This window comes from Oryctolagus cuniculus, chromosome 16 (genome assembly GCF_051225735.1).
Source record: "Oryctolagus cuniculus isolate XC-2025 breed Fujian yellow rabbit chromosome 16, ASM5122573v1, whole genome shotgun sequence".
Classification (NCBI taxonomy): domain Eukaryota; kingdom Metazoa; phylum Chordata; class Mammalia; order Lagomorpha; family Leporidae; genus Oryctolagus; species Oryctolagus cuniculus.
The window spans coordinates 52,317,386-52,333,013 of NC_142882.1; positions in this window are offsets into that span (position 1 = coordinate 52,317,386).

The window sequence follows — 15,628 nt, forward strand, 5'->3', positions numbered from 1 at the left end:
AACACCCAGGCTGGCCCATTTGAGCCTGTATCCCTCGTTTAATCCTCACAGTGTGAAGGAGCCGTGTGGTTTGGTGGTGAGTGGTTCTCAGATTGCTGGGGTTCCAGCCAGCTTTGTCCTAGCTGTTTGACAAGGCAAGGTTACTTACCTCCTGAAGCTCGTTGACTCGTCTGTAAAACGGGGTTAACAACACGGTCTACTCAGCCTGTCCTCTGGGGTCACAGGAAGGAGGAAATGCATGAATAGCAGTAATGTGCTTCGAGCTGTAACTGGCCTATACGTTACTAATAGGAAGGAATGCCTCCCAGTGAACACTTGAGGAAATGAAAGTATTTTTTAAAAGATTGATTTCTTTGAGGCCGGCGCTGTGGCACTGCAATCCCATATGGGTGCCAGTTTTTGTCCCGGCTGCTCCACTTCTGATCCAGCTCTCTGCTTAAGGCTTGAGAAAGCAGTGGAAGATGGCCCAAGTGCTTGGGCCCCTGCACCCACATGGGAGACATGGAAGAAACTCCTGGCTCCTGGTTTTGGATTGGCTCAGCTCCAGTTGTTGCAGCCAACTGGGGAGTGAACCAGCAGATAGAAGACTTTTCTCTCTGTCTCTCCCTCTCTCTGTAACTCTACCTCTCAAATAAATAAATAAAATCTTGAAAAAAGATTTATTTATTTATGTATTTGAAAGGCAGAGTTACAGAGAGAGAGGGAGAGACAGGGAAAGAGATCTTCCGTCCTCTGGCTTGCTCCATAAATAGCCACACAGCCAGCTCTGGGCCAGGTGGAAGCCAGGAACCTGGAACTCCACCTGGGTCTCCCATGTGGATGGAAGGGACTTAGCACTTGGGCCATCATCCACTGCCTTCCCAGGAACATTAGCAAGAAGCTGGATCTTGGGGCTGGCGCTGTGGCGCAGCGGGTTAAAGCTGCGGCCTGTAGCGCCAGCATCCCATAGGGACGCCGGTTCGAGTCCTGGCTTCTCCACTTCCAATCCAGCTCTCTGCTTTGGCCTGGGGAAGAGTAGAAGATGGCCCAAGTCCTTGGGCCCCTGTACCTGGGTGGGAGACCCCAGGGAGATCCTGGCTTCTGGCTCTAGATCAGCTCAGCTCTGGCCATTGCAGTCATTTGGGGAGTGAACCAGCAAATGGAAGACCTCTCTCTCTCTCTCTGGCTCTACCTCTCTCTGTAACTCTGTCTTTCAAATAAATAAAATAAATGTTAAAAAAAAATAAGCTGGATCTGAAGTGGAGCAGGTGAAACTTATACCAGTATTCTGATATGGTGATATGGGATGCCAGTGTTGCAAGCTATGGCTAAACCTGCTGTACCACAGTGTCAGACCTGAACAATTTGGTCTTTTTTTTTTTTTTTTTTTAAGATTTATTTATTCATTTGAAAGGCAGAGTTACAGAGAGGCAGAGGCAGAGGCAGAGAGAGGTCTTCCATCTGCTGGTTTACTTCCCAGATGGCTGCAATGATTGGAGCTGCACTGATCTGAATCCAGGAGCTAGAAGCTTCTTTAGGTCTCCCACATGGGTGCAGGGGCCCAAGCACTTGGGCCATCTTTCACTGCTTTCCCAGGCCATAGCAGAGAGCTGGATTGGAAGTGGAGCATCCAGGACTGGAACTGGTGCCCATGTGGGATGCCGGCACTGCAGGCAATGACTTTACCCAGTAAGCCATAGTGCTGGCCCCCTTAGTGTCCTTTTTTGACACAGCTCTTTGACAGGTTGCTAAGGAATAACCAGAAGGCATCTCTCTTGCCCTCCCCTGAGAGTTTAGGTCATCTCTCCACCTCTAGACTGGGTGGCCAAGCCCCTTCCCTGTTGACTGCAGTTATTATTTTTATTTTATTTTTTTATTTATTTGACAGATAGAGTTAGACAGTAAGAGACAGACAGAGAGAAAGGTCTTCCTTCTGTTGGTTCACCCCTCAATGGCTGCTGCAGCTTGTGCGCTGCGCTGATCTGAAGTCAGGAGCCAGGTGCTTCCTCCTGGTCTCCCATGTGGGTGCAGGGCCCAAGCACTTGGGCCATCCTCCACTGCCTTCCTGGGCCACAGCAGAGAGCTGACTGGAAGAGGAGCAGCCGGGACTAGAACCCGGTGCCCATATGGGATGCCAGCACCGCAGGCAGAGGATTAACCAAGTGAGCCATGGCGCCGGCCCTGCAGTTATTTTTTTAAAAAAGGCAGAGTTACGGTGGTGGGGGCATGAGACACACACACACACACACATGCACACATCTTTTATCCACTGGTTGGCTGCTGCTTCCCAGGGAGCTGGATTGCAAGTGGAGCATCCGGGACTCAAACTGGTACTCATATGGGATGCTCACGCTGCAGGTGGCGGCTTAACCCACTGTGCCACAACGCAAGCCCCAGAAGTCTATGTTATTGCTGTGTTAAGGGACTTGGTGCAGAGGTTGCCCAGTCTCTGGCCATGAGAGACCCTGATCTTCTGCCTCCCTGCACAGCTGACTTTAGAAAATGTCCCCATTTGTTTCTAGTGTGGATCCAGGGTCTTGTGTTCTGCCCCACCCGGGCCAGGGCTCTCTGAGGACACCCACGAGGGAATCCAGCTCAAAGTCGAAGGTCAGAGCTTGATGGCACAGCCTCAGGAAGTGGAGGGTCTTGGGTTGTGTGGCCCAGGACCTGTGTATCCAAGGCCTGCTTGCAGGGAGACCTTAAAGACCCCACAGAGGCAAGCAGGTGTCTCAGGGTGACAGAGCTGGAATTTGCCACCAGCGCCCTGCAGATGACTGTTGGGAGCAGTTTGGATCGGATTTGAGCTGTGGGCGTGTGGCATTTTCAAGCTCTCCAGTGAGGGCAAGAGTTATACCGTCACCCACTGGGACAGCACACTTGTCCTGTCAGAGCTGGCGGGTTTCTCTTTCCAAGCCCGGAAGTTCAGCAGTCATCACTGGGATACAGCCAGATGGCCGTGCCGTGCCAGGTTCCTGGGGCTCAGCCCGCATCGCGGGGTTGAGACGCTGCCAAAGTCTCTCCTGTTTTGACAGTGATGAGCACCTTTGCAGGCTTGGGGGCTCTGAGCTTCCCTGCACGTGCAGGCAGTGCAGCCCCAGTCACGGCTCCGTACAGTCGCAGGGGATGCATAGGGCAGGTGTGGCAAAATGAGATCGGAACTTTTGTGCAAATCAGAACCCCCTTCAGGGTCCCCGTCCACTGTCACAGGTGCCCCTCACACCGCGAAGGGACAGGGCACGTTCTAATTTTCACCCTGCTTTCCTTGATTTTGAAGCTGGAGCTCAGAGAGGCTGATGTGCATCCCAGATCATACAGCTATCGAGGGGCAGAACAGGGGCTGAAACCCACTAAACCCCAAGCGCCCCATCCCTGGTCCCCGGAGTAGCTTTTCTTCTCCATGCCACGTATGCTGAGATACACAAAGGTTCATGAACTTGACCAGGTTCGAGCAGATTCCACCCAGACCCTGTTTGCAGAGTTCATGCTGTTGCAGGTTCAGGCTTCATAATGCAGCAGTCCCACGGAACAAGGCTTTATGTTTAGGAAGTGGGCGGACTCCCCACCCCCGTCGTTGTGCATGTGTATCTGCAGGCAGAGAAGTGAGGACCTCTGTACCCTCAACTCTACTGTTTGAGAAGATCTTGCAGTATCTGAGAAACATAGACCAAGGCTCTGTGCTCCGTTCTCCAAGGGGGTCCATGTGCTGGCAGGTCTGGTTGCTTAGGACTTATGGGCCCCAGAAAGCAAAACTGCAGTGGTGGGGAGGTAAGAGTGGGACATATGTGAGTGTTAAGAGTCATGTGGAAGGGGCCGGTGCTGTGACACAGCAGGTTAAAGCCCTGGCCTGCAGTGCCAGCATTCCACATGGGTGCCGGTTTGAGTTCTGGCTACTCCACTTCCGACCCAGCTCCCTGCTGTTATGCCTGGGAAAGCAGTGGAAGATGGCCCAGATCCTTGGGCCCCTTCAACCGCATGGGAGACCCAGAAGAAGCTCCTGGGTTTGGATTGGCTCAGCTCCAGCCATTGTGGCCGTTTGGGGAGTGAACCCCAGTGGATGTAAGACTTCTCTCTTTTCTCTCTCTCTCTCTCTCTGCCTCTACCTCTCTCTGTAACTATGTCTTTCAAATAAATAAAATAAATCTTAAAAGTCACATAGAAGATGCAAAACTTTTTTTTTATTTATTTTATTTATTTATTTTTTTTTTTTGATTTTTGATAGGCAGAGTGGACAGTGAGAGAGAGAGACAGAGAGAGAAAGGTCTTCCTTTGCCGTTGGTTCACCCTCCAATGGCCGCCGCTGCAGCCGGCGCACCGCGCTGATCCGATGGCAGGAGCCAGGATCCAGGTGCTTCTCCTGGTCTCCCATGGGGTGCAGGGCCCAAGCACCTGGGCCATCCTCCACTGCACTCCCTGGCCACAGCAGAGAGCTGGCCTGGAAGAGGGGCAACCGGGACAGAATCCGGCGCCCCGACCGGGACTAGAACCCGGTGTGCCGGCGCCGCAAGGTGGAGGATTAGCCTATTGAGCCACGGCGCCGGCTCAAAACTTTTAATTAGACATTGTTTTTACATCCCATTCTCCAAAGCATTACATGCTCATTGTGCAAAAGAGGGAAACACAGATAGTGAAAACTGGGGAAGAAATTTCAACCTGAAATCTTACCACCCAGAGAAAGTTAATTGTGTGCATGTCCTTCCATGTCTCTTTTTTCGTATTGAAGCGACAGGCACCATCAAGGCTGTCAGTACATCTCGCCCAGTCTCCTTTCCTGCCCTCACCCCTGTGTCCTGCTCTATGCCATGGGGAATAACATATGAGGGGACTTTGAAGAGTTCATGGAAGGGGCCAGTGCTGTGGTGCAGTAGGCTAAGCCTCCGCCTGCAGCGCTGACATCCCATGTGGGTGCTGGTTATGTCCCAGATGTTCCTGTTCCCATCCAGCTCTCTGCTGTGGCTCGGGAAAGTAGTAGGAGATGACCCAAGTGCTTGGGCCTCTGCACCCATGTGGGAGACTTGGAAGAAGATCCTGGCTCTTGATCAGCTTAGCTCTGGCCATTGTGGCCAACTCGGGAGTGAAGCAGTGGATGGAAGACCTTTTTTTCTCTCTCTGTCTGTAACTCACTTCTCAAATAAGTAAATAAATAAATAACTATTTAAAAAGTTTATGGAAGATGGAATTAAGAGACAAATTAATTTTGCTGCAGAACAAATTGAAATCCACGCCTGGGGGGTCCTCAAATGATTCATGTGGGATGTGTGTTATAGGAAACAACTAGGCAGGAACTTAAGAACTTTTTGTATCACAATAAATATATCTTTTATTTCCATTTTCCATGAATTTCTCTCCCCTTTCTCTCCCCTTCCCCTGTCCAACCTCTGGAGCCCCTGGACTGAGGATACCCTCTCTTAGCTCATGGAAGCCAACTTGAACCTGACCAAGGAACGGTCCTTGTGTTTCTCATCCATGGCTGCACATTTACAACCATGGGAGGGCTTTAAGATGCTGCCAATGCTCTGGGTGCACCCAGGAGCAATGAAGCTGGAACCTCTGAGGAGGAGGAGGACGACTTCTGTGTACATCCCCCAGGTCATCTAGAGAAGGCTCTAGTTCAGCACCAGGGTCACTCAAGTCAGGCCAGACTTTCTGAGAAGGCTCCTGTGTGTGGGACATGCGCTTCTCCCGCTTCCCCTGGGGACGAAGTCTCCTCCTTTGGAGATGGGGTCTTCATCTGGAGTCAAGTGTGGAGCCCCAAGCTGTGTTTCTCAGTCAGCAGATTTGAGGGCACAGATTCTGTGTTTCTTTTCCTGCAGAAACACAGACCAAAAGAAAAAAAGAAAGCATGTTTACGTCATGTACAGTTTCTGCTGTTGTAGGCACTCTCTCTCTTTAGTTTTTACATTTCTCTCCTCTGTGTATTTTTTTTAAGGTTTATTTATTTGAGAGGCAGAATCATAGACAGAGTGAGAGACAGAGAGAGATAAAGAGGTCTTCCATCCGCTGGTTTACTCCCCAGATGGCTGCAATGGCTGGAGCTGGGTCAGGTGGAAGCCAGGAGTCAGGAGCTTCTTCTGGGTCTTCCACATGGGTACAGAGTCTTAAGCACTTGGGCCATCTTTCACGGCTTTCCTAAGCCATAAGCAGAGAGCTGGATCAGAAGAGGAGCTGCCGGGACTCGAACTGGAGGCCATGTGGGATGCTGATGCTGCAGGTGGAGGCTTAGCCTACAAGGCCACAGTTTTGCTTCCTTCCTTCCTTCCTTCCTTCCTTCCTTCCTTCCTTCCTTCCTCTCTCTCTCTCTCTCTCTCTCTCTCTTCCTTTCTTTCTTCCTTCCTTCCTTCCTTCCTTCCTTCCTTCCTTTCTTTCTTTCTTTCTTTCTTTCTTTCTTTCTTTCTTTCTTTCTTTCTTTCTTTCTTTCTTTCTTTCCTTCTTTCCTCTGTGTATTCTTAACATTTTATACTCACAATTATGACTTCCTATCAGAATATAAAATGAGGTGATGCTTATTTATTTTTAATTTTTGTTTAGTTTTTAGTTTTTAGCAGGCTCAAGGTGTTCACAGGTCCACTTTGCTTTTCTCTCAGGCATTGTGGGGCCCAGAAACGGAACTCTGAGGTTTAGAAGTGATAAAAAATTGAAGGTGGGCCAAAGCTAAGAATAATAACATTTAAAGTTACCATAGGAATTCAAGGGAAAATGAGGAGAGAAATTATTGAAGAAAATGAACCCAGGTAGGGGCCAGTGTTGTGGTGTAGTGGGTTAGGCAGCTGCCTGTGATTGCAACATTCTACTTGGGCACTGGTTTGAGTCCTGCCTGCTCCACTTCTTTTTTTTTTTTTTTTTTTTTTTTTTTTTTTTTTTGACAGGCAGAGTGGACAGTGAGAGAGAGAGAGAGAGAGAAAGGTCTTCCTTTTGCCGTTGGTTCACCCTCCAATGGCCGCCGCTGCAGCCGGCGCACCGCGCTGATCCTGGCAGGAGCCAGGAGCCAGGTGCTTTTCCTGGTCTCCCATGGGGTGCAGGGCCCAAGCACCTGGGCCATCCTCCACTGCACTCCCTGGCCATAGCAGAGAGCTGGCCTGGAAGAGGGGCAACCGGGACAGAATCCGGCGCCCCAACCGGGACTAGAACCCGGTGTGCCGGCGCCGCAAGGTGGAGGATTAGCCTATTGAGCCACGGCGCCGGCCCCTGCCTGCTCCACTTCTGATCCAGCTCCCTGCTAGTGAGCCTGGGAAAGCAGCGGAAGATGGCCCAAGTGCTTGGGACTCTGCATCCATGTGACAGACTCAGAAGAAGCTCCTGGCTCCTGGCTTTGGCCTGGCCCAGCTCTGGCCATTTGGGGAGTAAACAAGCAATTAAATGACCTCTCTTACTCTCTCTCTTCCTCCCTCTCTCTGTAAGTCTACCTTTCAAATAAATAAATAATAAATAAATAAATCTTTTTAAAAAATGAACCTAGGTTCTATTGTAATGTAATGTGGAAAGCTCTAAGAAGTACGCATTTAAATCAAATTTGTTTGGGCCGGCATGTGGCTCACTAGGCTAATCCTCCGCCTTGCGGCGCCGGCATACCAGGTTCTAGTCCGGTTGGGGAGCCAGATTCTGTCCCGGCTGCCCCTCTTCCAGGCCAGCTCTCTGCTGTGGCCCGGGAGTGCAGTGGAGGATGGCCCAAGTGCTTGGGCCCTGCACCCCATGGGAGACCAGGATAAGTACCTGGCTCCTGCCTTTGGATCAGCGTGGTGCGTTGGCCGCAGTGTGCCGGCCGCGGCGGCCATTGGAGGGTGAACCAATGGCAAAGGAAGACCTTTCTCTCTGTCTCTCTCTCTCACTGTCTACTCTGCCTGTCAAAAATAAAAAAAATAAATAAATAAAAAAAAAAAAAAAATCAAAGTTGTTCGGATTGGAAACAAGTCACGTTCCAGTTGGAGTAAGTACTCGTACAAGAGATGCACGTGGGACTGCTATTGCAGTGCAGTGGTCTGCATATTTGTTTCTCAAAATGCTGTGTTGAGGTCTTTTTAGAAGACGGGGGTCTGTGGGAGGTGATCAGGTCCCTAGGGCAGAGACTTCGTGAATGGGATGAGTGCCCTTGGGAAAGAGGCCCGAGGGAGGTCAATGGCCCTGTCCAGTGTGAGGACACCATGAGAAGGCAGCACCTGTGACCCTCCAGTGGCCCCTCCCCGACACTGCATATGCTGGTGCCTTGACCTTGGCCTTCTCAGCCTCCAGGCCTGGGGGAAATACATTTCATTGTTTATAAGCCTCCCAGCTTATGGGACTGTGCTGTAGTAGGCTGAACAGACTAAGGCAGAGACATGGTTCTGAGAAGTGGGGGTGCTCCCCTAACAAAGTAGCTTTGGAACTGGACAATGAATGGGCTGGGCTGGAAGAATGTGGTGGTGCATGTGGGAAAAAAAGCTTGTATTGCTGTGAACAGAGCGCTAAGTGGGATTCTTGTGAGAGCGTAGGAGAGGAGAGCTGGAGAGAAAGTCTTCTTACAGAACACCCAGGAGGTCAAGAGGAATATACTAGGAGCACTATGAAGGGTAAAAGTCATTCTGATGGGGTCAGAAATGAGGGACACGTTATGGGAATCTGGAGGGAAGAGAATCCTGGTTACAGGGTGACAGAGAAGTTGGCTGAGTTGTGTCTGTTTCCCGTGTGTTGTGGAGTACTGGACTTGTGAGTGATGAAATTGAACATTTAGCTGAAGCTGTGCTTATTTCTAAGCAAAGCATTCAAAGTCCCGCTTGACTTCTTTTGACTGCCTGTAGTAAAATTTGAGAAGAGAGCAAATATTTAAAAATAGAATCCTTTAGCTAATGGTAAGCAGAATTGAAGAACTTGGAAAATTCTCTGCCTGTTCATGTTGAAAGCAGTGAGAAAGTGTGTTTGGGAGAGAACAAGAGTACGGCCAAGTGACAGACTGTTAAGCAGATTAGTATGGATTGACCATTACAATAGAAGTCCAAGACAATGAAAGGATGGCCCCAAAGGCATTTTGGAGGCCACTGGGGGCTGACCTTTCTGTCACAGGCCCAGAGTATCAAGGCCATGGGTGGGGGCATAATGGTGGGATTGCCACCAGTGCTGCTGCCTCACCTCCCGGGCTCCACTCCTACACACTGTTGCTGTGTCCTGGTGTATTGTTGCTGTTGGGGTGAGGCTGTCTCCATCCAGATCTCAGAGTGATCTCAGAGCTTTGAGAGCCAGGCAGAGAATGGCTGCAGAGTGCCCCCTAGGACAATATTCCGTGGAGCCATGGGGGCCACACTGGCCCTGAGACCCCAGGGCAGAGCCATTAGTGTGTGGTTCTAGCTCAGGAGAGCTACAGGTGCAAGACTCAAACCTATGGGAGGAGTGGTGTGGGCTGTGCCTGGAAGAGTCCTGGGGTTGGGCCACCTGCACCTTTGGGAGCTGAACGCCTGCCCAGCCAAGGCAGGGCCTCCCTGCAGTGCTGGAGGGCAGAGCATCCAGCCACAGGAGTTATTCTTTTTTCTTTTTTCTTTTTTAATTTTTGACAGGCAGAGTTATACAGTGAGAGAAAGGTCCTCCTTCCGTTGTTTCACCTCCTAAAGGGCTGCTACGACCGGCACACTGTGCCAGTCTGAAGCCAGGAGCCAGGTGCTTCCTCCTGGTCTCCCATGCGGGTGCAGGAGCCCAAGCACTTGGGCCATCCTCCACTGCCTTCCTGGGCCAAAGTAGAGAGCTGGCCGGCGCTGCAGGCGGAGGATTAGTCTAGTGAGCCGCGACACCGGCCAGGAGTTATTCTTTTTTTTTTTTTTTTTTTTTGACAGGCAGAGTGGACAGTGAGAGAGAGAGAGAGACAGAGAGAAAGGTCTTCCTTTGCCATTGGTTCACCCTCCAGTGGCCACCACAGCTGGTGTGCTGATCCGAAGGCAGGAGCCAGGTGCTTCTCCTGGTCTCCCATGGGGTGCAGGGCCCAAGCACTTGGGCCATCCTCCACTGCACTCCCTGGCCACAGCAGAGAGCTGGCCTGGAAGAGGGGCAACCAGGACAGAATCCGGCGCCCCGACCAGGACTAGAACCCGGAGTGCCGGCGCCGCAAGGCGGAGGATTAGCCTAGTGAGCCGCGGCGCCGGCCAGGAGTTATTCTTGAACCTTAAGAGTTCATGTTGTTTGCCCTGGTGGGTTTCGGATGTCTTTGGGACTTATTACCATTTCTTCTTTCCTGTTTTCTTTCTTTTTCTTTTGCAAAAGGAGTATCTATCCTGTACTCGTCTTGCCATTGTGTTTTGGAAGCGCACAACATGTGTGATTTCACAGGCTCAGAGCTGGAGAGGGATTTGCCTCAGGATGAATCCGACCTTGAGCCTCCCCATATCTAATTTAGGTGAGACTTTGGTCTTTAGACTTTCGAATTGCTCCTGGGATGAGTTAAGACTTTTGAAGCTTAGGATGAATGTATTTTGTATATGAGAAGGGCGTGAATTTTAGGAGGCCAAGGACAAAATGTCATGGTCTGAATGTTCGTTTGTTGAAATCCCAGCCTCCAAGGCGATGGTGTTAGGAGGTGGGGCTCTGGGGCAACTAGATCACGAGTGTGGAGTCCTCGTGAATGGGGTTAGTGCCCTTACAACAGAGGGAGCACTAGCAAGGGACCCCATTTACCCCTTCCACAGTGTGAGTGATACAGGTAGGAAGGAGCTAGTTAGGTTAGGGTGGGTTAAACTCAGAAAACGGAGGCTACATGATGGGGAAAATGGTCTCTAACATACACTGGAGCCTGCAGGCCCTTAATGGGGACTTTGCATAAAGGCAAACCTAGGCTAAGTGCAGGGAGTCAGCCTTATATAAAGGCTTGCATTTAAGAGACAGACCATTAAAAACAAAACAGTCAAAAAAGCTGGGGCCTAACAACATAAGGAGGTAGGGGTTTGGGACTCTAAGTTAGCAGGACAAAGACATCTGGGATTCGAAATGAACTGAGATAGACAGTAAAGTCAGGGATTATAGCCTAACAAACCCAGGGCTATAAAGAACAGGGATAGGGTGAGATGGCTCCTATATCATGAATTAGTAACCCAAAGAAAATAGGGGGGGGCACCTAGGATAGAGACTAACCACATGGGAGGAATGGAAGATAAGGCAGGATTTGCCCACAGCATGATGAACACTTTTCTTAAAGGACCCCGGACAAACCCCCAGGTCAGGTCTTTTCAATGACTTTTTTCTTGCTAAGAAAAGCCCCTCTTGCTGCTATCCAGGGAGTCTTCTTTGTGCTCTTCTCTTTTTAAAGATTTTATTTATTTATTGACAGTTGAGTTACAGAAAGAGAGGTCTTCCATCTGCTGGTTCACTGCCCAGATGGCTGCAAACAGTCAGGCTGGGCCAGTCTGAAACCAGCAGCCAGGAGCTTCATCTGGGTCTCCCACATGCTTGCAGGGGTCCAAACACTTGGGCCATCTCCTGCTGCTTTCCCAGGTGCATTAGCAGGGAGTTGGATCAGAAATGGTGCAGCCGGGACACAAACAGGAGTTCATATGGGATGCTGGCTTTGTAGGCAGCAGTCTTACCTGCCACGCCACAACTATGACCCCCTCTGCTCTTTTCTGTTTCAGAAGGTCCCTTGCACTGAGCTGCTTGGCTGTAAGAGCTGTCTCTGTTTACGTCAGCTACACTTTGCTGCACCTGTCACTCACCCCCTGCATCCAACATGAGACAATGAGCCCAGTGATGAAGGACAACTAGGACACCCATGCCTGCAGCATGAGGAAGCAGTGAGAAGCCAGAGAGTGGGCCGCCATCAGACACTGAGTCTGCTGGCACCTTGACATTGGAATTCCCAGCCTCCAGAATGGAGATATAGGTATCTGTAGCTTGTAAGTTAACTGGGTTATGGTATTGTGTTGTAACAGCCCAAACAGGCTAAGACAAGTCAGATGCTGGCCCACTTGTGAGCCTGCTGAATGCCTGGTCTTTGACTTGTAGCACCAATGAAAGTCATTCCAGGAAGCCGGGGGGCCTGTGTGAATCTGATAAAATAGTCCTTTGGGAGAGGAAGCATGGTAATGACTCTGGTGAGCTGATGTAGGCCCTCTCCCCCTGTCCATCATCCCTTTCTAATCACTATTTGGGCATTGGGGCAAAGGTCTCCAGAAGTTACCTTTGTCCGGCAGGTATTTCCTGGGTGGCCAATATAGAGGCGGGTGCCACTTCCTATCACTTATGGCTTTGCAGAAAGGACTTTAGGGTGCAAGTTGAGGGAGCCCTCTGGAGGCAGGATCTGGAGGGGCTTGTGTGCTTCCTGTCTCTGAGAGCTTCCTCCTTCGGCCCCCTGGTCATGCGCACGTGTGCTGCGCTTCAGTCCCTCCACTGCTGGGCTGCAGCTGCCTACATCCGAGCTGTTCTAAGTTCCACAGGTAACAGACTCTTCTGAGAGTACTTCATCTCAGAGATCTCAAAAATCATTAGCTATCTCACCTCAAAACCTATTTTTCGAAATTTTTATTGATTTATTTTGTTTATTGGAGAGAGAACCCCCAAATGCAGGCTAGAATCAGGAGCTGGGAACTCAGTTCCAGTCTCTCACTTGGGTGGCAGAGACCCAGCTACTCGAGTGATCACCACGGCCTCCTCCGGTGTGCGTTAGCAGGAAGATGGGCTCAGGGGCTGGAGCTGGGTCTTGAACCAGCACTCTGAGATGGGATATGGACGTCCCAAGTGGTGTCTTAGCTGCTGCATCACATGGCTGTCCTCTTAGCCACCGTTGAAAGGAGGATTATGGGAAACCTCCTGAGCCCCCCACTCACCCAAGTTGGAGCATGGCCTTGGTCTGTGGGACAGCTGTCATTTTCATGATTGACTTTGGCTATTTCAACATCTGGCAACTACCCAAGAACACCTCCCAAGGCTGGCTGAGCAGCCTTCCTGGATTGGCGACCAGGCTGTCTCATGAGGTCACTGAGGGGACATCAGCTGTCCTCAGAGCCAGCGCTCTCAGAATTTTCTCCTTGCCTTAGCTAATGAAGTTCAATTCTATGTGCATAGTGTGCAGTCGCCTGGCGGAGAGTGCTCACCCAGTCTTCCTCAACAACTGAAATATTAGTGTCCTTAGGTTGCTCTGTCTCTGCAGCATCCACTCACGCCAACACAGGGGCTGCCTAACAAAGCTTGGGTGGTTTAAACACCAGAGGTTTATTTTCTTGCAGTTCCAGAGGGTACAAGTCCAAGATGAAGGCACCAGCAGCAGTGGCTGCTCCCAAAGTCTCAAAGTCTGTCCTTGGCTTGTGGATGTGTCCCCCCCCCCCCCCCCCCGCGCGCCTTTCCTCTGCCTTCACACATCTCTGGTGTCTCTCCCTTGTATCTTTTAAACTTTATTTGTTATTTAGTTACTTATTTGAAAGGCAGATACATAGACAGGTGGAGAGAGATGTTCTATTCATTGGTTCACTCCGCAAATACCTGCAACAGCCAGGACTGAGCCAGACTAAAACTGGGATCCCAGAATTCAGTCTGATTCTCACATGTGGGTGGCAGGGACCCAATTATCTGAAACATCACCCGCTGCCTCCCAGGGTGCGTATCAGCAGGGAGCTGGAAGTGGAAGCAGAGATGCCAGGACTTGAACCCCAACCCTCTGATACAGAATGTGGGAGTCTCAAGCAGCAACTTAAGCCCTGCACCATGTGCCTGTCCATAAGGGCTTTGTTTTAATGTCTCTTTAAAGTCTCTTTAGAGGTCCTGTCTCCAAATACAGTAGATTCCGAGGTACTGGGGTGAGAGCTTCAAGATGCGAATCTTGGTGGCACCCAGTTCAGCCCACTGCGGTCCTGTTGCTTTCTTTTCCTCACAGTGTGAGGATCAGACTCATATTCTGGAGCAGGACAGGCGCAAGGTCGGTCCTAAGTCAGCCTGAGCCGGGAAGAGGTCCCTGCTGGGGATGGAGAGCAGGTGGCAAGAACCTGACGAGGTGGCTCAGTCCTGGGAAGACCCTTTCATCCGCCTTTGAGGGGAAAGACAGTGCTCTAAATCAAACGCTGGTTTGTGTGTGTCTTGAAACTGTTTAACACTCCGCTTTGTAGTCGACCTGGGTCCCAGGCGTAGCAGCTCAGCCTCGTGTTGCCGGGGGCACCGTCTCACATTGAGCACCTGCCGTCGGCAATCCGCACTTTGCTGGCAGCTGAACTGTCTGTCAGCCGCTCCCCAAGTCACCCTCAGCACGTGTATCTCAATTACAGCACCAAGCGCAGGGGAGGGACCAGCAGATCCCAGGAGATACATCTTTGGGGGGGGGGGCAATAGCTGTGTAATCTGTTTTATTGACCTTGAACTACTTTCTCTTTGAAAAAGAAAACAGAATAAATGGCACATCATTCTTTTTTTAAATTTATTGGCTGAGCCTCTCACCCCCTGCCTTTCTTAGTATTTTGTTTGACAACTGAAAGCCAGGGGGTTGCATAAAAATTCTGTTTAATTGCTGGTCGGGGTGTGATTTGGGGAGGAGGGGCATAGTGATTGTCCTGGGTGTTCATGGGGTGTCATTAACATTCCTTCCAGGGCCTAAGCCCATCCAGCAGCAGGGGAAAGTGGGACTTAATTGGATTTTTGCAATCATCCGGGCGACAATTGCTCTTTTCTTTAGAAGCTGTATGTGGAGTTCAGAGTTGAACCCTCTCAACTCTGCCATTGCATCTACCTATTAACTTCACAGGCAGTTAAATAGAGAAAAATAAAACTGCATGACTGACTGCTCCTAACAGCTGAAACCAGATAAGGAAATCTTAAAATCCTTTCTTTCAGTGCATCAAGGGTGCTAAATAAGTTTTCAGTGATAAATAATGAAACAAAATTTCCCTCTGTCCTCAGCCCTCTCGCTGTCCCTCATCCCCTGTGACAAAGCTCATATTTACTAATTGGGGAGAATCTTGAGAAAGTGATTCTGGGAGGCCTTTGTAGAAGGAATTGTCAAAAGGATGCTGAGAAGTCCAGGAGCCAGAGAGGGGAGGAAGGGCAGCATTCCTGAACTTTTAGGGGTAGCCATGTGCCAAAGATACCCGTGGACCCATAATTCTCATTCCTGGCTAATCCTGAGCACCAAGGCCTGAGTACCACCCCAGGACAACCAAACCAGGGTCTCTTGGAATTGGCCATTTGTGCGTTCAGTCCCCCAGATGGTTCTCATGTGCAGCCTGGGTTGGCAAGATTCTGCTTGCATCTCTAGATCACCTGCCTATGCTATGTGTTCGGGGTATCTGCTCAGAGTCCAGGTCTTTGGAAGCATGAGTTAAAGAGATCTTTCCAAGGTGAGTGCCCAAGATCCCTTGCAAACCATTGTGTGAGTTCTCAGAGCAGTGGCAATTGAAGCTCTGAACTGAGGCCCGGCTCATGTCTGATCCCCTTACTGCCTCTATTCCTTGAATTGCACATCATTTAAAAAAAAAGAATTAATATTTTTAAAAAGGTATTAAAGTTTGGTAGTCAATGAATGATGAATTTGGAACACCGATGGGGTTGCGTGAAGGTGGGTGTTGACTCCTGATCTCCAGTTTTCTCAAAAGTAAAAGGCTGGTGGGGCTGGCGCCGTGGCTCACTTGATTAATCCTCCACCTGCGGTGCTGGCATCCCATATGGGCGCCGAGTTCTAGTTCCGGCTGCTCCTCTTCCAGTCCAACTCTCTGCTGTGACCTGGGAA